General features: G+C 47.7%; 1 long non-coding RNA gene across 1 annotated transcript in view; it reads left to right on the plus strand.

The window, feature by feature from the left end:
• The window catches only part of LOC125946447 (uncharacterized), a 35,938-nt gene that overhangs the window by 9,939 nt on the left and 3,129 nt on the right, over positions 1 to 22,870 (plus strand). Inside the window, exon 4 of the long non-coding RNA XR_007467594.1 lies at positions 16,623 to 16,714. This is a non-coding gene — a long non-coding RNA (uncharacterized LOC125946447). The remainder of the gene's footprint in view (positions 1 to 16,622; positions 16,715 to 22,870) is intronic.

The raw sequence follows: 22,870 nt of genomic DNA on the forward strand, positions 1-22,870 counted from the left end.
ACTCGTTGGCGTAGGCGCTGTTAGGCGCGAAGCTCGCCGGTCGGACGGCCCAAATACCTTCACGAAGGCAGTCATAAAGTCATTTCATGTCAATAATTGCTTCATGGTTTTGGAACCAGAGGCTGGCGACATCCGCAAGATAGAAAATAACGTTTGGTAAGCTTTGTCGGATCGTCCCATTTGTTGTGGTTGCTCACCCCTTCGTACGATCAAAGCCAGTCGTCGACGTCCGTATCAGCGGTGCCACTGAACACGGCTGGGTCTCGTTGACAAACGGCACCGCAGGTTACTGGCCCAGTTGACGAAGTGGGTCGCTCACCGGCGTCGTCTGGCATGGTCTAGGCGGTAGCGGCGGGCAGAGTGCGACTCCGGAGTTCCGGGGCGTGTCGTTAGGGTACACCGCACTTCCACCAAATGCTACAGGGTTTACTGAGTCCCAGCCAAGCGCCAGCGTGAGGAAAGCAGCGACACCGGTCCTTTGGTGTCGCGGCCTCACTTTAGGAGCCATGCGGCCGCAGCGAAGCTTGTGCTATCTTCGTCATTACAGATTGATTATTATGATTCATTAAATTTGATTGATCAAACATTTCGATAATTCAGCGTCTTAAATATACACTGAAACTGAGAGAAGCGCCGTTATGGAGGGCTTCGGATTTATTTTTGTTACATAAGTGTCTTCAACTGCCAACTTGACGTTGGAAAAGGTTCGGTTGGCTGCTTTGTCAAGTTGCTTTGTTTCGGCGGGAGGATAGGGTTAACTTCGGGAGCATTCGCAGAGGCTTGTGGGTTGTTGCTGAAGGTGGTAGTGGGACACCCTTATCTTGATAAGCATAACGGTCGCGTTTAAGGTTAACACGAACGATACAGAGGCGCAATCGGAGACACCAGCTGTTTGCAATCACAGTGGCCTCCCTCATAACGGCCAAGCGAGCCGGTGCTGCTTAGCTTCGCCACAGTTTCTTGCAGGGCGAGTTGGGACATACTTTAATAAACGAGAAACCAGCAATAAGGGTGCGTACGCAATCAGAAATGGGAAGCACGGACGCCTGGATTTACAACTAAGTTGTCAGTATAGTGCTCGTTCTGTCCACTTTTTCCTTTGTGTACGCGTCATTTTCGCTGGTTCCTGTTCATCTGGTTTCTGATCCATCTACAGTTGACATGGTTTCCGGTTCATTGGTTTCTTGCTCGGGTGCGCAAGGAAAAAATGTGGGGAAGACGAGTGCTGGACTTACAACTGCATGAGTTGCAAGTCCTACGTTCGCCCTACTTGTCCACTTCTTTCCTTGCGTACGCATCTCTTCGCTGGTTTACTGTTTGATTTATAAACCGCTTAGCTTCGCTGACTAGATGTACTTAGCATGAAATGGCTGTCTCCAGATTTGTCACCACGAAGTGATTGGCAAGCAAGAATAGTGCCTACGAACACTCCTTAATGGTCATTTCGACAGGTCATGCGGAGAATGCCAAACGAGTGGTACTCATACTGCACAAGAATGTATCGCTAGAATTGACCTCCCCAATGCGAGCTTTGTGGTGGGGCAGATAACAAAAGAGGAAGGCTTAGGTTGCGGTCGCCTCCTATGTCTCTACTCAAACACATCCACATAAAGCCAACAGACAACGAAGCCACGGAAAGCATCGGGGAAATTAGGTGTAGTTGAAATTAGAATGTAGAAAATAATGAAGAAAAGGGGAAATGAAAGTGGACGAAAAGATAACTTGTCGCTGGCGGGAGCCGAACCCGCAACCTCCGCATTACGCGTGCGTTGCACTACCAATTGTGCTACGGCGACGGCCATCAATTCGTCCACTAACTGGGGTATTTATGTTTAGTATCTAGCCCTAGGAGTGTTGGCCAGCGGCACTGGCTAACACTCCTAGAAATTATGAGAGAAATTGTCTCGAAAATAGCCTAGAGAGCGCTACATTTCAGGCGCGTAAACGCCTAGTTACATAATCTTTATTTTTCATACATCGCTACGTTATAGTTTAATAAAGTTGTATAAAAATAGCTATCCATGCAAAAGAGAATGAAAACAGTGCACCACGTGTCTCTAAGGTGGCCAGAGAAATTCCTTATAAGTACAACATGAATATGATGTCTAAGCTTCGCATGGTTCAGCCAACTAAGCGCCAACTAAAAACATTGAGTTACTCAAGGCAATAGACCGTCGATATGCGCCAGTTTATAATTTCTCTACGTTTCACTCGTTTCACTTTGTTCATATGTGATTTCTAGTTATGGGATACGCCGTGTTTCATAATACATCATGTATTACTCTCACCTAGAGCGTATATGATACCGATGAGATGCATGATGATAATCTGCAAAAAAACGATGGAAAATCATCATACAGAGTCTTTGACATTTTGCGTTCGGGAAAATCTTCCTCAGTGCCATGAGTTTCCGCACACAGAATCCCCAAGTAGTTCCGCTCTTGTGTTTTCTTTCATGTGTCCATACGGAAGGCAGCTGCTGCCTCCAGCAAGACATTAAGAACACTAACCACGCCGGATTTTCTGCGACACGGGGCCCTTAACGCTGTCGCGTTCAAGCCCGTATTTTTTTACATACCAAATGTGACGCACCATCAAAAAAAAAAAAAAACAATCCGACGACACTTTAGCACTTCTTATGAGTTGTGAATGCCTTAATGTCCAATTCAAATTCTGGTCCTTCCAGTTTTGCACTGCGAATAATGTACCATAGCGGTACATGCTGCTCGAGCCAGCAAGCAACAGCCTGTGGTGCCAACGCTGCAAGACACCGACGTCTTGTGCGACGAGAGACCGAGGAAGCGGGTCACGCGACTGGTTCGCCGACGACGAACCGTCTTGCCCCGCGGCGTCGCGTCGCCGTATCCGCTCCATCGAGGCGCGCTGGTGACGTGGCGTCGCGGCAATGCCCTCTCCCCTCACACAACAGCTGGCGCGCTAGCACGGAAGCAAGTGTTCCGATTCGCCCACTCTGCTCCGTCGAGGTGCACTCGTAACGTGGCGTCGCTGCCAATAGGGAATTTAGGTGCGGTTTCGCTGCTACAGACGCCGCCGGCTTTTTCGCTTAATGAACCCTTTGCTGCTTTCTCATCCAAATAAAACAATATGCACCATAACCCCCACATCAACTAGACGAACGTATGGGGGTCCCATAAGAAAAAGAAACATGTTTTTCCATATCGAGCATGCCACATGGAATAAATGGTATATGTCGCTCGTGATATGTGGAAACTTAAGGGCGCATATATGACATTATTATCTATAATGTGAGATTATCATATGGGAATTATGGGCACATAATTTTTTTGGATGGTTTGTCTCGACTAATTCATGGAAGCGTAAGGGTTTTATATGGGATTTCCTTAAGTCAAGATCAGATCATTGTATATGATGTATCTGGGATTTTAGGTAGGATTTTTTAAGGATTTTTTTACGTCGTTCTCTACGTCGTAAAGCGCTTTACGTCGTTGGACCGCTTATTGGTTCTTTACGAAGAAAGATTTACTGTTGAAGAAAGTTTTACTTCATCTCTTTATATTTATCTTCCAACGGATTTTTATCAAGCTGCAATATTCAAGTGAATGCCTCACTTTTAGGATTTTACGTCGTTCTCTACGTCGTACCCAAGCGCGCGCGCCATTGGCAGTGTCGTTAGTGACGTCGTTCTCTGCGTCGTACCGAAGCACGCGCGCCAAGTGCCACTCAAGAAACTCCCGCCGAAAGTGGGCGTCGGCCCTGGCGAACGCGTTCCCGCCATTGGCATGTTGACGCTGCTCTGCCCGCAACGCCGCCTCCTCGGCTCACCGTTGTCGCATGCGCTTGATATCTCGAGTTAGCTCAGCGTCGTGGTTAGCAGTATCCGCCCGCCATTGGCGCTTGCGTTCCACTAGAAACACAAACATGTAACCAACAATTGAGAAACGTTTCAATACAGCGTCGGGATTAACCCAGTGCTAAACACCGGGGCCGCACGTTACAGCTTCGTTGGTTAACCACCAGGTTAACCACCTGTCTTTAAGGTAAATAAACTGAACTGAACTGAACTGTACGGAGTGCTTGGGCGGTGTTTTTTTTTTTCTGCTCACCTTTCTATTTCAACATGCCTTTTTTTACCTATGAGATTCTTTATCACTTTCGACTTAGTTTGTATTCTGTTGTTTCTATCCGTTTCATCTAATGACGATAGTTTATATGGTGGCTTTGTCATTACAATATACAGTTCACCGCTAAGGAAACAGGTCGATTACAATCAGCCCACCGAACGTGTGTATAAAGGCCGTTTTGTTATACCGAATTCTAATCACAAGACTGCATCAGCGTGTAAACGAAATGTGGCCCACGGTGGAGGCGTGTATTGCTTCCTTAACGGGGACACATACATGCGTATGAGGTGCAAGAGTCCGTATTTGTATTCTGTAAACTTCAGTCACCTCTTGATTGTCCCGCGCTTCTCCTACCCGGCGCGCTTCTTTCTAATCGCGGTCTTTAATGCTCTTCGTGCGTCACTCATATGCTCCCCTTAACTCGAGCCAACCCCCTCTCACTCTTTCTACGTCTATGGCTGTCATAAAGCCGGCGGTGGTCCTGTACGATGCTAAAACGCGCGCGTTTGTCACCAGCACCCTCTGGAGACACGCCGAAGATCTATTGCAAGCGCTACAAACTGTCAACGCGATCTGACATTACACCTGGTCCGTGGACCTGTTTTCTGCAGGGGAATAAAAAGCCTCATAATTCGAAAGCGGCAATTGCTGAGTCGGTCCTGCTTTTTCCTCGTGTGCACGTAGGGATACACACCACTCGGTCCACCCACTGGTCTGCCGTTTTCACGCGCCTAATGTACGCGTTCCAGTTCCGGGCCAGGCGCCGGCGCTTCATCACGCTGCTAGAATGCACACCTATTGTGCACGCTCCGAAGGCCTGTCGCCTGGATAAACCATTAGCCTTCACATTCCTGTAAGGTTTTCGAAAAGTGATCCCACAAACACAAGCAATCGTAGAAGCTGCTATTTGGTTAGATGCTGTTGCTAAATCCGCTGACTTCTTGATCCAAGCGGTCGTGGTAATTATCACCGCGAACGGTATTTTGTGCCCTTTGCTATAAGACACGTACACACGAAATACGCGGCCTCTGAGTGTTGCTCCACTATACGGACTCACTGGGGGCGAACACAGCAGGTCAACGCACCGTTTTAAATGTGGACCGGACTCAAATGTCTCGGGTGAAAACGCCTGATGTGTTTTAACCGTGGTCAGAGCACAGCTGCTGCCGGAGATTGGCTGTCACCCCTTGCACAGCGAGCCGGGCCCACTGGCTGCTGGCAACGCCACGTCGCCCGACCTGAGCTGTTCAAACAGAATCATTAATAAAAAGGAAACTTGGCACTCAGCGAAAATAGCGCGCAGGTACAATTGGAGCGCTTACTAGTTCTTTACGAAGAAAGATTTACTGTTGAAGAAAATTTACTTCTTCTCTTTAAATTTCTCTACCAACGGATTTTTATCAAGCTGCCATATTCAAGTGAATGCCTCCCTTTTCTTCTCGTGTGCTATGCACGGCCTTGAAAATGTTCCAATGGTAACCGCGAAAAAAAAAAAAAAAAAAAAAAAAAAAAACATTTGCTCAAACCTAATCTGCTCGTCTTGTTGTTACTACACTTACAGTCTGCGGCGTCGACGTTCGCCATTTCGTGCGTTTGAGGACTTACGCGGTTACTGGACGTCGTTATGTTGTCTGGCAACGTGCAAGGGCTCGTCACTCAGCATGAAATTACTACTATCGATGGGTCTGTTGGAAAGCTTACCAATGCGTGGCCACAAAACCATCAACAAAAATGGTGTATACAAAAACAAAACAGCAGCTTTGTTGCTCGCGATTGCCAAAAAATTGATATCGCTGCAGCAGAGCGCACAATCAAGGGTTTTGCCAACAAGAATGGACCTGGATTTTTTTTTTTTTTGGGGGGGGGGGGGGGGAGCAAAAGGAAAGAAACCTCTGGTGTTCTATGGTGAGAATACGTACTGCAGGGGCCATTTGCGCTACTGTGCTGAACATGGAAGTTTCTTCCATGCTGCAAGAGCATCCTAACAAGCGCTGTTGCTATTAAACGCATACTCAACGCAAAGCCTTTTCTACAGCCTGTCATAACATTCATGTTTTTTCCATGCTTGTTTGCTTCGTATTCACATGAACCCGTGAAGACTATGGGTAATCTAAGTTCCTAGCCACAAGTTATAAAACGCCACTGTGATAAAACCGCTTGCGCATAATTAATTGTTTTTTTAATTGAAATGGTCATACTCACGCTGCGGCCAAATGAGTCGTCTTCTTTTCTGTACTCTGAATCTAAACGTGTCGGCGACAGAAGACGGCCACGGCGTCGGACAAGAGTAATTGATGGTGGGCAGCAAACGCTTTTAAATTTAAGCTTTCTCTATCGCGACCTGTGTTTCTTGTAACGTATTAATGTCCTCGAGTTTCTCACCGAATAGACGACTTATATTGCACATCAATGTTAACCGACAAAGTAGGATCCGTGAGTACACTTCGTTCCGCGTAATGAAACAATAAATCGCGACATAAGATCACTACGTAAAATGTAGGCTGTATCTTTAACGCTCACAGGACTTTCCATGGAATAGCGCGAATTTTTTTGGTTATCGTAAATTTACCATATTTAGGCGACTGGGTATGCGCCTACTCTTGGTGATGTAATTCCACAGACGGGGTACGTGCCACTGCAACACAAGGATTATAGAAGCCTGAAATGTGTTTATATATGTGTCACACTTCTCTGCGAATACACCGCTCATAAATATTCTTTCCTCGACAAGCATCATATGCAACGCCTTCGTCTCCGTGACACAAAGCTAGCAGTTACAGGCAACCATGGTTGCCTGTAACTGTAAATAACGGTAGCGTAAGACAAGCACGCGGCCTGCAGGCCGCGTGCTCAATTGAATGCATAATTGAAGCGGTGTTCAATTGGAGAATAATGCTTTCGCATTCACAACTCTTCAAAAGTGCTTAGGTTTCCTCGGATTTTTTTCTAGTTCCAGCCTGCAACTTTCAAGTTTAAGCACTGATAGCGGCCCGTGCAAATGTTGGCGGAAACGAAAGAAGACGAAAGCTGCACGAGGCTCGCTCGCTTCCACTGGCAGCCCCGAAGGAGAAGAAGGAAAACAAACGAACGTTTGCGCACACGTAATCACAACGCTTCCTTCCGTGATATTTCTGGTTTAGCAGCTTACTTGGTTTATAGGTTCTGCATTGCTGCAGTGTTTTTCCAATTGGTGGTCGAGGCTCGCTGCGATTCTTCCGGGTATTTCCATCCATTTCCTGCACCAGAACACCGACGAAGCAATATGGGCGAGGAATGTAAGTAACGTTAATCATTTCCCTGTTTCATTTGTGTCGCCCATTTAGTGTTACAGCGTACAGCTATTTATGGGCACCTTGCGCCGCGGCTTTCCACAGTTGATAGCCACAACACATCTTAGGGATCGGAGGAAGCGACATTGGATTTACGTGATCCAGCTTCGCGCTGACACATCGAAACGCTTACGCGAATTTCTATCACTTATTGCTTATCGCGAGTTTGCTTTTACCGCGAGTAGCTGTTTATGTCACGTTATCTGTTTTGATTGTTTTCGACGTCACAGGCAACCTACACGCTCGATATTAGCAGTACGCTGAAACGTCTTATGACTGCAGGGATTGAGCGTATGTCGGTCACAGTGACGGCAGGCATTCTACCTTGAATTAATCGGCATGAACTGGTACACGTAGCGGCAGTATTGATTACGAAATATCCGCGAGAGCGCGTTGCTTCAACCCGCTCTAGCGGATATGTCGGAAGCAACAAGGCTTCAAGCCTTAATTTTCCGATGGTGAAGCCAGCACGTATGCATTGCGTTATGCACGCTAGGTGTGAGTATATTCCTGCATGGTAGACGGCTGAGCATAAACAATGCGCTCAAGTCGCAAATCACAATTGTCGCAGCGATTTTAGGAATGCCTTTTAAAATTTAGTGTCGGTAACATGGGTGTTTCCAGCGTCGTCCGCCATCGATCCTTTAGTCACGCTTCAGAAGCTTATTAGCAGAAGCAACTGTATTGCGCGGATAACGGCAACTTTCTTATTACTGGTGTTTTTTTTTTTTTTTCGTTAAGCTGCTGTCTTGGAGATGCCTCCCCGTTACTTACAATTCCTTCCCAGCGGGTTTATTGTGATGATGCCTGCGATGCTATGACTTTTCTTACCACCGATGTGCGTGAAAGGCTTACAGAGGAAGCAAGTCATGATACGATGGAGAATACTGGCAAGGGGTTGGAATTTGCCGCTTTATACATGTAGTTATCGATTACAAACAACCGTGTAGCTACAGCAGTCCTCTGCTACTGTCGGTTATGTTTTGTCCTTGTTTATCTTTATTTATATTCATTTTTTTGCAGCGGTTATGGAGTCGCAGGTGTCGACAATGGGTAAGCACTCTTTCCTTTATGGCTACACCGTATACTCTCCGGACATCACGGTCGTAGCTTATCACCGCGATGGTTCTCCTATATGGTGCGTAGGAATACTGGTCAGTGCATCTTATTAACTGCCTCGGGTAACCTGTTTCCATGGAGGAAGGCAAGCTTAGTAGAGGCCCCTGTCCTTCCGGTTTTGTTGGAGCCTCGCAATACGCCAACGGATGCAGCTGCTCACCGTGCTTGTTCACCAACATGGCACTCGTTCCGTCCTACAATCAGTCAATGTTTTATTGCGCTAGCAATTATATGTAAACTGCAAGCGCGTTTCTGCTGTCGCCGTCGCCGTGATGGTCCGTATTTAGCCCAAGGGTGATAACACAATCTCCGCGCGCCGTATGCTGTATGTGCGCGTGAAAGCGCGCGAGGGGAGCCACCGGTCGTGGCTCAATCTCGCGCGCATAGGGTGATAGGCAGTGCGGGAGGTATGGGGGGTGGCGTTTGACTGCGGCACGAACTACGTACTTTGCACGGTCGCGCAAAGCTCATAGCTTCATGCGTGTGGTGTTCTCGTCGCTCAGTTTGCGTTGAAGCGATACACCGCACGATGTTCATTTCGCACGCTGCTGCTGCCGCCCTTCCTGGCGCCAGCATATTGACAACGAGTGTCCGCGGTCATCGAGTGTAATGTGTTCATGTTAGCCTTTGCACGCTTACATCATGCTTGGTAATTTAGTTAGCAAGTGCATATTTCCAAGTTTATACGGCCGAATTTAACTACTATCCTTACTTCGATAGCTGTCTACTAATTTGCTATCCGCAATCAATGAAGTCTTTCGGCCGAAACTGCGGCTCTTTTTTTCCAAACGTAGAAACATGCGAGCTTTCAACAACAGACGCATGCGACAGGCAGAGTCAGTTGAGTAGTCGTAATGGAATAATAATTTTTCGGTACGGCTTTGAAGAGCTGGTTATTGCAGCACTTTTTAAATATAAACCGCATGCACGCGATCGTGCGCGCGACAGCGACAAGCGACGCGATGGAGATGGCTGTTGCGTTCGCTCATCGCCTACAACTCGTACCGCATGCGAGCGACGACCTTGAGCGACGTCTCCCCGGTGTTGCCGGTATGAGGGCAGAAAATATGCGCCGAAACTAGCGTGACGCGTGCTTTATTAATTTAAGTTGATGTGTTTTACAGTAAAGAGCAGCACAAATATTTCTAAAGGTTCTTATCCTTGCACGTATCAAAATTTTGTTGTTCGCTCGTTCCGTCCTACAATCAGTAATACTTGACTGATGTACATCCTGTTCCGGCTTGGCGCTATTGGCTAGTCGCTCATAGCACTTCCAGGCGACGAATTCTAGATTTCCAGGACCGAGCGATTGAGCGACAAGAACGAGCGATCTGTTGGCGCGACGGCCTGTTTCGTCGCTTGAAGCCGTCTCTCGTCGCCGTCGCCCACAAAATCGCTCTCATGCGGTTTGGGCTTTAATCATTTACATCGTTTCTACGCCTCCTTTGCTTCCGTACCTACTAAAACGAAAAGTTGTAGGATTTTTGACGCTGTTTGTATACCAGAGTGATGAAGATGTTCATGGTAGAGGTCGCATTTTTTTTTTTATCGCAAGGCGCATGCACCTTTTTCTTGAGTCATTCTATTTATATTGAGGCGTGTGTTCCAGAAAGGACCGGTTGTAGTTACCCCCTAAATTGAATCAGTGTACACATAAAACAGAGCGCGCAACAGTTTTGCCTTCTGTAGCTTAAACATATGAGACCATACCGTATGGCTTACTGTATATTGGTGTTCTTACTCCCAGTAATTGACAAGTGCAAAAGTTCACGGTTCATTGAAGGCTTTGAAGGGACACGACAGGAAAACATTAAATCAGTTTAGACGGATGAAGTGTTCTTTGAAAACTCTGTTGTCCTTAATTCCGAGATAGGTTGATTATTAGAAGAAAAAATAGAGGTCAAAATTTCAGTTTTGGAATATCGCGCTGAATCCCCAATGCCGAGATGCCACTATGACATCACGGATTTTAAAGTACTATGTCGTATAAGTTCCCGAAGAGATCCTGAAATTCTCTATGTTCAATCTTTGATTCCCATAGAACACAATGTACTCTATCTTAACCCTTAAATAATTAACTAGTTAAAGAACCCCAGGTGGTCCAAATTATTCCGGAGTCCCCCACTACGGCGTGCCTCGTAATCAGATAGTGCTTTTGGCACGTAAAACCCCATAATTGCATCAAATAATTAACTACACCTTCGAATAACGCTGCCCAATCCATGACGTAAACCTAAAAGGAGGCGTCTTTTGAGCTTTGTCTGTCTTGCCAAGCGTCTTATTGTGGTAAGAGTTGTTTTTGATTCTGCAGAAGGGTAATTACTGATACAGAAGAAATCATTTTTCTCTTTGGAGTCCTTTTAAAGTATTCACAGATCTCTCTTTCGCAGTGGAGGCTTATCAAATCAAACTGTATTTTTACCGGAAGCGTGTAATGATATATACGCTATGACAAACTATAGAAGAGAACATCTACACGGTATTCCACCGTAATTTACAGCCAAGTGACTACCGTTATCCATATGCATACCTGCCAAAGACATCGCAATAGCTTTCTGTAAAACTCGAAGAAATGTTGCAGTTCGATCGCTTTATTAACCAGTCAAGCATTTCCTTTATCGAACACTCACATGTGACAAACTTGAAAATCCAAATACGCTGTTCAGCCTCCCGGATATTTAATATCACGCGAGCGTCGTCAGCATGGAGAGTCAGCGCCTTATAACGGCGAGAAACGACTGGATCGGTATTATACTACGCGCAAGCGCATTAAGCACTCTCCAATCTGAGAGTCATCTGCTACGCTGTTCTCTTCAGGAGTGCACGCACTCCACGTTGTTATATGCCAGGCTGCATCGTTCAGAGCACCTTCACAGACAATGCATCGTAGATGCTAATAAATTTTCTTATTTTCCAGATCTAGAAATAAGAAAGAAAAGATTGGCTGAAGTTTACCTCTTGTAAACCTATAGTTATCGCGAGCGAAATGTCTGTTTAGCTTGTTTTTGCAAACATTATACACACAGTGTTTCATTGATGCACACTTCCGCGCTTACAAAGCTTCTGTATAACGTGCTAATCTGGCCCCCCTTTGCTCCTGTGTTTAAGCAGCCAAATTTGCCTTTGCTTGAGATTTCTGAGCCTGCCGTCTAGCTGTATTTCTACTGGATGATCGGATTCAGCCTGTCGCTTGCGATGAAGCGGACGCACAGACGGGCCAGCCGGCGCGCCATTTAAGGCGAGACTCAGCGACCAAGCGCCGGCGAAGCACCCTTAAACCCTCGCCTAGTCACGTGGTACCACAGCGGCGAAGTTCCGAGCGAGTGCAACTGCGACGCCTCTCCGCAGCGGATCACGTGGCGTGACGTCACACCTGCCACACGTGTGCTCCGGCTTCTCAAGGTCATTGCGACGCGATGAATGACCTTGCGAGACATAACGTAGTAGAGCTTTCGCTCTAAAACGGAAAGTGCATCATAGGTGACCCATAGTTGTGCACGTGTTCTGCTTCACATAATCTCTTTCTATTGTTTTCTTCCGCAAACAAGACCACGTAGACAACCCTGCCAGGGTCTTCCTAAAATGACCATCGTAGCAGATAAATGCTGAATTGTGCTCTGCGCGCGTGCGCGAACTATCCTGTTCTCATCACTTTTCGCCGTTCTAAGGCTCTGACAAGCTGTGCGGTGAACGCTTGCGCAATAGCATTAAATATCCGGGAGGCCTGTACCCGCCTTTCTTACTAAATATTACACTTGCGTGCCATGCTAGCTTAAATGAACGCCGTTGATTCAAGCTGTGAGTTGTACTTATCACGTTTCTTCTCAATAGTTTCCACTATGGAGTCCAGCGTGTCTACTGTAGAGGGTAAGCACTCCCGATTTTCTTAATTTTTCAGCAGTGCCGGCGTGGCATAACGACTGCAAAACATTTTGTCGTTTTCTGCAATTAAGCAACATTGCATGCTGATCTAACGGCACTACCGATGCTCAGTTGTGTCCGGAACCGGGCTTTTCCTTCACTGACTCGTATGATTATAACGAACACTTCACGACGTGTTTCAAAAGGCCTACAAAATTCAACTGTAAGTAAGGTTGCGTTCAGTATGAGCTACAACCCACGAGTTCTTTGCCGCGTGCTTGCCCGTTGTAATTCATAGTGAGCGTGATAGTACATCAAACAACCGTCGTTTCCTACGAAAATTCCTAGAGGTAAATCTGGCTCTAGTGTCTATGGGAGCGAGAAGCATGGTGTTCGAGACAGCAGGGAAATGATGGCTAGTGCATGAACTTGCCTAAACTTCATCCTTCTGGCTTCCAATGGCTTTGTGACTTTGGATATTGTTCACTCTCAACAAAATATTGCGTTAAAGTACAAAGTTGAATAATTCTGTATGTGCGCCGAGTCTTGTTGCCGTCATAGTTTATGATGATGGGATTGCGTCGAAATTGATGCCGATAAAAGCAGATAACATGCAATAAATAAAGCCACAACATGTTTGAAGCCACAAGCTCGAATGTCTAAGCTTCATTACTCTGCTAGCTGAACAAGTGCGAGGCCATAGTTAATTAGCAGGAAACTTTACTTGAACAACCGTTGCTTTTTGTCTTAATGTTTTATGTTTTACATTTGTGCTTTCACGTGCGATGAGCTGAATTAAACCAAAAGGATGGCCACATTGCACATGATGAACTCGCACTTTATTTCTTTTCGTGCTTGTGTGCTTAGAGTTAAACGTGCGGGTCGGAATTGGGCGACACTCAAAGGGCAGAAGACGTGAGCCAGAAGGAAAAACTACCTGTTTTAACGCGACAGCGTTAAGGGCCCCGTGTCGCAGAAAATCTGGCGTCGGCAACCGGCGTCGCCGTGCGATGTCGGCGGGTGGCGGAGAAAATCATCCCCAACCACGCAGGCCCTCCGAATATATTTAGGTGCATCTATATGCCATGCCTTCTTATATGACATGCGGTATATATGGGTTATATTGCCACACCATTCCAGCATTAATGTTGCTCATACCTTGTCTTGCATTCTTGGCAAAGATATTCTTCGGAATGTTGAGAACGAATGTCATGAAACAAAACACCCACAACGCATGCCTTTGATGTTAAATCTTCTCAGACTGAAATATTAAAAGTGCGAAACAAAAACGGGAACCTGAAAATTATGCAATTTTTGGGGCGCGGCTGTGCAATATCTCCGGGTTCGCCCCACGCAAGAGGCCGCGTTTGTACCAGAAAGCTCGCCTTCGTGCATATAGCGTTCGCCACCCGTGTTTCCCGGTAACCATTACGGTTGCAAAAGCTGCAGTTGTCGGGAAGCATGAGAAGCAGTCAGGGATCTTTGAATGCTATCGTGTTCCACTCTTAAAAGCGAAGCTTAAGCGTCCTCCAATTTTAATGCCCATTGAATGGGATGACATGAAGTAGCGCTCCTTGGCTTGTCGAATGGATTGGCATGCCGAAAGCAACCCTTTCGGCGCCGTCAGTCAGCTGGCTCTTCGTTGTTGTCGGCTTGGGGAGCTTGCAGGTGTTTATTGGAGCCTTTTTGAAGGAGTGCTAACCGGCAATTTTTGACTATTAAAAAAATTTTTGCTTTAATTGATGGTCCTAGACCTCTAGTCCCCCCTGAAATACTAGCAAGCCTCAGAGTGTCCTGAATAATTGAAATAGCTTTTTAATCAGTTCCGGCTTCATTTACCAGGAGGTAACTGTGTCACGACTGCCTGGCGCAGTCGTGACACAGGGAAGAAGCGCTTTCCTGCTGAACGCATTGATGCCAGCCTGTCAATGATAACGCGAGCCGGGACCTTGGGGCGGAATTTCTTTAGTGTCAGGATTATAATGATGGCGTTTTCATACGCCCAGCAGCAAAACATGGCCGCCCCCTCCCCCCCCCCCCCCCAAAAAAAAAAAGACGAGAAAAAAAGAAGAAAAAAACTGATTTCAGTATATTGTCGTATGTGGACTTGCTGCTACTGCTAGAGAATACGCAGTTGAAGCGATATGCACTGAAACAATTAATTAAAGCAAAAAGCTGCGTGTTCGCGCCGCTATTAGCATTCGCTGCGCCTCAAAAGTGTGTGACTTAATGACGTCGGCGCTTGAACACCTGCCTATATCAAGTTCGGTCTCTCAAAAGTTCTTTTTTATCGTGCTAGGTGGAGAAGGCGAGTAAGTACAGTGGTTTTTATTTTTTTCAATGGAGACTTACCATAGACTTTAATGTTTCATATGTGTTGTATGCGTATTTTAACGTCTGTATTGCGCATGAATTCAAATTGTTTTTTTTTTTTGAATTCGTTGTACGCTGTGATAATACTTTTACTCTTTTGCGACTGTATTTACTCGTGACATCAAAGCATAGGTCATTCTGCACGTTGTAACTATTAACAGCCCTTTAACGGTAATCTTCAAAGAAAGAACTATTAGAGGTGTTCATAACGTTTGCGCATCCAGACATCTTTATCAGGTGACTCAACTCACTCTTATCAGCAGCTTCGAAATGCTACCACGCGTTATCGCGCCCATCAGGGTTGCACACCTTTATTAGACATCGACCATCTACAGATTGCATTACGGATGCGGCTCCAGTTGCGTCTAAATGCACCGCAAGTTTTGACGCACGCTAAGTGCATTGCCTTTTCATTAAGCAATCAAAATCAACTCAACTAAGAGACCAATGCGAAGAGGCCTGTGCGAAGGCTTCCGATCTTCGCAGCTCGTATTTCACAGGCATGTCCCGCATTGGATCGATTCAGACATTGCAGAAAAGAAACGGCACGAAGAACCAAACAAACCTGCGGCTACACTGTAAGACTACGCCACCTTTGATATATGCGCGCCAGCTTCCTGCAATGTGGACACAGATAGTAAGTGCTTGTTATGCGCTAATAATTACATAGTTTCGGTAAAGAAACAAAAGTTAATCAGGACAGCGTTTAGGACTAATAGAAGAGACAAACAGCCTGTGTAACAAGTAACACACCGCGGTTTTTTCGGTGTCAAGCGATAAATTTGTTAGGGGTATGGTTATGGCGTGATGTTCTAAAAGGAAAGCAAACCAGGTACAGCTTTAACCATTTCGGTCCATTAACTATGGCCCGAAATGTGTCGTTGCTCTCCACAATCGTTGAGAAAATCGTACTTAAAGACTGCGCGGCTTCGAAACCTGATCACTGAGAAAAAGAGTTAAAAACACTTCATCCAGACATAGTAGTGATACTTGCATGAAATAAGGGGGTTTACAAATAAGCTGTATCACGCTTGTAACCATCTCTCTGGTGTAAAAACAGCTCAACTACGTGATATAATGTTGTGTTTATGGGAGGTAAGGCCGAGACTGAGGAGGGTGTGGAGAGCGAAAGAGAGTATGCAGATGTCGACGCAGCGCAGTGATTATGCTCTGCTCAATCAATCTCTTAGGTTATCTTGCGTCGGGCGCTGCTGTCCTCGGTTACCTAGAGAGGCCACACAAGAGCGGGAGCCACTCTACCACAAGTAGTGGCAAGCAGTACACAAATGACCCCGCACGAATGGTGTGATACACTAGCGAGTTGTCTAGGACGATCGCATTACAGTAATCGAACTACTATTTTTATTCCCTTTAAAATAATGTACACTTACTTTACTTTTAGATGTGGTTAGCCTTGTCTGTACCAACTAATAAATCCACATACGGCGTCGTCTGGACCTTGTGTATACTTTCAGGCATGTGGCGTCAGTACGGTTCATGCCGTATATAAGTGCCGTACTCACTCACAAGATTATTTTCTCAGACAAATGAGACTGATCTAAGATATCGAAGCAGTTACCTACCTGTCAAATTTGACATAATGCTTGTTTTCAAAGTCAGTTTAAGTATATATATTAAGTATATTATTCGCTTTCATAAACTTTGCTTCACCTTGAGGGCTTCCGCAGAACTATGTGCCATACGGAGTCACCTCTTGACGTGAAGCAAATACTGTGAAATTCGTAGGCGGGATAATGTAACTGCTTTGAATCATGCAGTGGTTTCGTTTACTGTCCAATTTAACTCCCGCATTTTTGACCGATGGCCTTGCTTGCAGGAATGACAAGCGCTACTTCGCAGCTCTTCTTGGGGGCGTCTGCCTCCTCTGTGTCGGCATGCTTCTAGTGCTGGGATTGGGTGGAGTGTTTTGTAAGTTTTCGTGTTTCTACAATATCGTGCTGGAGTGCATACTTTGCAGAAATGCATTTGAGCCGAAAGCCTCCTCGTTCTGTGCAATCGCGCTAACACCGTAGATTCCCCTGCTCCTGAGATGTCCTGTAGCACAATTCTCCTCATTCGCCATGTAATCGACAGCAGCAATTCTTGATTACCGTAGTCGCTAGCGTCCCGGCACTGTCAAACCATCTGAAAGATGTCAGTTTTAAACTTGACATGGTTTCTGAACCGAGACATTGATCTTACCCTATCCCATTCTACTTATTTCAAAGCGTGTGCTTTAGGGATTCCTTTTTTTTTTTGCCACAGGGAAATGCTGATGTCTGTCAAGATGCCTGAGCACTAGACGAGGTCATGCCTGGCTTGAGCTTCGTCGGCTTGAAGTTCACGTTCAGAGCTTCCGCAGCATTTCTGCGAAACAGCTCGATACCGCTAATCCTACATCCTTATCAAAGTACTACATGATAAGTTGTACAGGCTTTTACCCTAGCCAGATGGCGCTGTCATTAGAGGTTTACTGTTTCCTTCGGTTTTTTTTTCTCCCTTCAGTCCTATGTTCGCGATATGTGGCTGTCAGTTGGATCCTTCGGCCTAGCCTTGGCAGTGCACGATTGAAAGTTCAAACGTTCACACTCCGAGCTCTTAGTTGACGTTGTGCTCACGTCAAGACGACTGAGTTGGATACACCAATGTGAAGTGATCATCATGTCGTTGTATAGAAAAACGTTATAAACCAAGATTATGCCAGCGGGAATGTTCCCGAAGACCGGCACGGCAGGGAGGAACCTGCTGCCAACAGCGGTGTCGATTGTTAAGTAGGACGGGCTCACTTATAGTGCCCCGTATCCAATAGATCGTTATGGGACCCGCATCCAAGGTTACAATAAGGATGTGCTATAGAACCGTTAAACGGTTACAAACTTCGTGGGTCGCCAAGCCGGTATTTGAAGCATGTCACCTAGCAGGGTGTTCTGTAATTGCTAAGAGCGGATAAATGCGTAGAGTATTAGAGCATCAGGATCTAAAGGCCGCCGTGGAGGACAGAATTGCGCCCACTGATGAACTGCTTTTCACTGATTGCTTAGTCACTTTTTGATTTGTCTGTCAAATTGGTCAAATCGACGAAATTATGTTTTTCGCCGCGAGGGAAGGGAGTGCCGGAGAAGGAAGGCGCCTGGAGGTGAAGAAGAGAATCGCCGCGTTGGCGCCCTTTTCGTTTGTGCTTCGACGCCGCGGTGCTCGCTGTGCATGTTCGCAGTGTCCATGCGCTTGCGCGTCACCCATGTTCACAAAGTGAAACGACACTGTAACTTTTTCTTTCTTTTCACGCAGCTGGAGCGGCTCCTACCGAGAGTAAGCCACATTTGACTTTCATTGCCAGATTAAGCTTTCTATTTCTTTAAGTCGCCCTGAGCCGAAGGCGGTACACAATGTCTTTTTCTGCTAGTGTTATACCTAGGATTTCGACGGGGACGGCCTCCAATACCTAAATATCGGAGACTGGGGACAAAATACCCGATTTTTTTTTTCTGTGGCTGAGATTCACAGTAACGGCGGAGACAACAATTTCTGCGATATTTTGTCAAGGAAGCCTTCGGCTATCGAATTTTCGCTCAATATATATTTCATTATATTGATGTACAACTTGCATTTCCATAAATGAAGCCCTTCAGTATTGATCGAGGCGGGCTACCTTATTAGGGCTACTGAAACTGCCAACGGTTTACGAACATTACTGAGAGCTTGAACAGTTAGTTGCATTGATTGGTAGAACATATAGTAACGGGGAAATCACAGGCGCTGGAGATCAACTGATTTTACTAGAAAGGAATTACTAGCGCATCAGAGTTCACACAAACAATAGAAAATCGTAGCAAGCTGATTAACATACCTCGCCAAGCATTTGCGCCACAAACGTTTTCTCAGGATCCAACTCGTTCTGATCGACAAGAGATTATAGCACAAAAATACCGCGAATGAAAGATTAACAGTGACAGACAGACCAGAAAGAAAGACGGCGCAACGCTCACAACTGTTTACAAAAAGCTTGCTACATATATGTCGCAAGATAATAAACAGTTGTGAGTGTGGCGCAGTCTTTCTTTGTGCTGCGTCTGTCACTGTTAATCTTTCATTTCCGGTATTCTTTCGCTACAATATCATGTCGTTAAGCAAGGACCAACTCGCACAAGAAAAGTTATTGTCGAAGCCGTTCTTTCTCTTCCCTTTTAAAAACGTAAGCATTTCTCTGCTTACCAAACGAGAAAAATGTCCGTGCGTCCGTCCACCCTTCCCGTAAGACGATCGCTTTCAAGATGGAGCCCGCAGCAGCAAGAGACTTTACTTTCGTGCTGCCTGGCCCTTCAACGCAAACGAAGCGGCGAAAACACAGCGTGCGGAGTTATCAGCAGTCCGCACTCTCTGTCCGCTTCGCAGATCACTTTCAAGATACGGTCCGCGCGGCCGTGCCAGAGTACGTTTGATCGGACCGTGCTGCCGCCGGAGTCTTTTGATCACGGTTCATAATGGTTCGATACTGATGGACATGGAGCTAAAGAGCTATAACGACTCGTGATGATCGGAACGTCATCAGCGCACCTGGCGCCGCCACCTGCAGTACTTTGCTTGCGTTACCAATGCACCTTGCGCCTCCGTCCGCACCAGTTTGTGACGCCGCAGCGCTGTCGTTTGTACTGGACAGATCAATTGTCATAACACTGATAATGACACCGGGCTGCGTGGAGATGAGCAAGTGGCACAATGCTTACGCACACTTAGACAACTCCCGGAGGAGTTCCCGCGTGAATTTTTTTTTTTACAGCGAAGCTGTTAATGGTTGTGGGGTCTCACATGTGCTCTTGGGACAAAGGAACGACACATAGTAGTGCAAACAATCAAAAGGGCATTTATTGCACCTTTCATACACTAATACATACTAGCCGAATTACAACCAATAGAACATTCACACGGGCGCGCGACAAATCAAGGAAGTCCGACTCACCGCGACCCGATAGCGAGCGAATACGTTCGCCCCATGCTATGACACCATCGCCTAGTCGTTCACGTGTACAGTCACGCGAACGGTGGCGCGCTCGAACGATCCGTGTTCGTCCATACCGGTGTCCCGCTCTAAGGCTCGCGCGACGGTCGCGCGAAGCGGGCCGGCGCACGCGCGAAGCGTTCGTGCGTGTTGGTCGCCGATCCCCAGCCAAAAAGAGAGCGCCTCCGACCCTTTTCCCCCAAGTGACCCCGCCGTTCGGTGGCGCCAGCATCGCGACACTACGCAGCATCGCGACACTAGCGCCATCTCTCGCAACGCGCCGCAACCACCGCCGGGCTTAGCCACGCAGAGAAGCCGGACTACAGGAGACATGCGGGGAAAACAACATCAGGGGACACGTGAGAGTCGCGCATCCCCACATCCCCCCAACCTTAAATCACTACACATACGCTGGCGAAACATGTCACAAGGCCTATCAACGCACGCAACGCGAACAAAAGTTAGTACATGCGACAGTGGCGCCGCCGAGTAAATGTCCACGCGTTATCCACAACGTGCGAGCCGACATTGACTCTGGGGTTCACCGCTGGCGTCCGTTGGTCACAGCACCACGTCTGCAGATTCGATGGCACGACTCCAGCCCAGGACTCCGGAAACGGCGACGCAGCAGTCGGCACGAGCAAGCGTCGCTCGCGCCCTGCTGACGAGAGCCGCAGTAGCCGCTGGTGACTGCCGGCTCTTTTCCCAGCCGCCGGGGTTGCGAGCCGGACATTGGCGGCCGCCGAAGTCGCTGCGCCGAATTGACCACAGGCATCTCCAAAGCCTGGGGTAGCTCGATTGTAGTCCGGGGCAGCAGCGCTGACGATGTGCAGGTGACAGCAAACCAGGGGTGACTCCGCTCACGCTGCGTACACTCAACGCACTCGACAAACTCTAAAGTAGTGCAAGGGAGAGAAATTCGGCATACGCATCGCCCACGTGGTACGATGTTCAATTCGGCTAGCAAAAATTTCGGGTGGCATTTCAGATGCTAAGTTCACGTGAACAAAGCTCGTTTTTTTTTTTTTTTTGAGTCGAACGAGTAATTTCAATTCGTGCGAGGCGAACTAATGAGGAAAGAAAGGTGCGACATCTCAACACCACGGTCCCCCAGGTTGTGTCCCTCAACGTGCGACAGGCGGCTTTGTTAAGCCTTAGGCCTAATGCGTCGCTACTTTGACAACAACCGGCATCCAAAAAAAAAAAAAAAAAGAAACAACACCCAAAATGGGGACAAGAACAGGCAGCCGCGAGGAGACGTTAGCTCTGTGAGGTGGTCCTACTCCGCTCGGTGCACACAGCATCCGAGTTGACGGTGCCCACCGTCCCAGACGGTGTCGGAGCGCCCGGTGCCAGGCCGCAATACCAGTCAGCCCGTAGCGGCACCCGTGGCCCGCGGCCACCCGGCTCCCTGAGCCTCGACTTCCTAAGTCAAAGATATAGAAGAAGCTATCTATGTACATAAGAAATTCTGACCACCCACGAGGCTTCCGTACTCACTCGCTTCAGGCTTGCCAATGCTCCGCAGGCGCTAGGCCTCGCTCTCCCAGGATGCAGACCACGTGGCTCTCGTACCGACGAGTGTAGTTCAAAACACTCGCGAAAAGGCTAAGCATGTCGAAAAGTTCAAACACGCTACAGCAACCGTCGCCTCGCTCAAGAAAGCACACCGCCGACACTAGCGATCAAAATCCACGCTAGGACTACGCTTCGGTTGAAACATCTCGAACCGAGCAAAGCTGTTAAAATTATCGTCCGATGCCCCAAGAGCCCCACGTTGGGCGCCAGATGTGGGGTCTCACATGTGCTCTTGGGACAAAGGAACGACACATAGTAGTGCAAACAATCAAAAGGGCATTTATTGCACCTTTCATACACTAATACATACTAGCCGAATTACAACCAATAGAACATTCACACGGGCGCGCGACAAATCAAGGAAGTCCGACTCACCGCGACCCGATAGCGAGCGAATACGTTCGCCCCATGCTATGACACCATCGCCTAGTCGTTCACGTGTACAGTCACGCGAACGGTGGCGCGCTCGAACGATCCGTGTTCGTCCATACCGGTGTCCCGCTCTAAGGCTCGCGCGACGGTCGCGCGAAGCGGGCCGGCGCACGCGCGAAGCGTTCGTGCGTGTTGGTCGCCGATCCCCAGCCAAAAAGAGAGCGCCTCCGACCCTTTTCCCCCAAGTGACCCCGCCGTTCGGTGGCGCCAGCATCGCGACACTACGCAGCATCGCGACACTAGCGCCATCTCTCGCAACGCGCCGCAACCACCGCCGGGCTTAGCCACGCAGAGAAGCCGGACTACAGGAGACATGCGGGGAAAACAACATCAGGGGACACGTGAGAGTCGCGCATCCCCACATGGTTCACTCTTCGATGGTCGCGTCCAGCAATAGAAAAGAAAATCACCGCATATCCACGAAGTGAGTGATGATGAGTGGTCGAAGCACCGGGGTATCATTCGGGTAAATCAGAGCTACGGACGAGAGAGAGAGAGCGCGTCGGGAACGAACGCCCTTGTGCACCGCAGCGTCCCTAGCTACCGACGAGAGAGAAAGAGAGCGCGCGTCGGGAACAGACGCGCTTGTAAAGCCCCTACATATTTATATACAGGGGCTTTACGCCCTTGTGCAACGCAGCGCCCCTAGCTACGAACGAGAGAGAGAGAGCGCGCGCGTCGGGAACGACCTAAACCTCCTTGGGAACGACAGCCCTTGTGCACCGCAGCGCCCCTAGCTACGAACGAGAGAAAGAGAGCGCGCGTCGGCAACGAACACCCTTGCACACCACAGCGCCTCTAGCTACGGACGAAAGAGAAAGAGCGCGTCGGGAACGAGAGAGAAAGAGAGCACGCGTCGGGAACGACAGCCCTTGTGCACCGCAGCGCCCTTAGCTACGAACGAGAAAGAGAAGAGCGGACACTCCCGTAGGACCCTGCGGCCGAGCTACCACACTACCGCCAGCGCCCCGAGCGGCTGGTCAGACCGCTAATTTTGTCTTCCGAGATTTTGGACACGTGGTCTAGCTCATTTTATTGCGATAGGAATTATATGGACACTTCAACCGGATTTCTGCCGT

This window comes from Dermacentor silvarum, chromosome 6 (assembly GCF_013339745.2).
Source record: "Dermacentor silvarum isolate Dsil-2018 chromosome 6, BIME_Dsil_1.4, whole genome shotgun sequence".
Taxonomy (NCBI): domain Eukaryota; kingdom Metazoa; phylum Arthropoda; class Arachnida; order Ixodida; family Ixodidae; genus Dermacentor; species Dermacentor silvarum.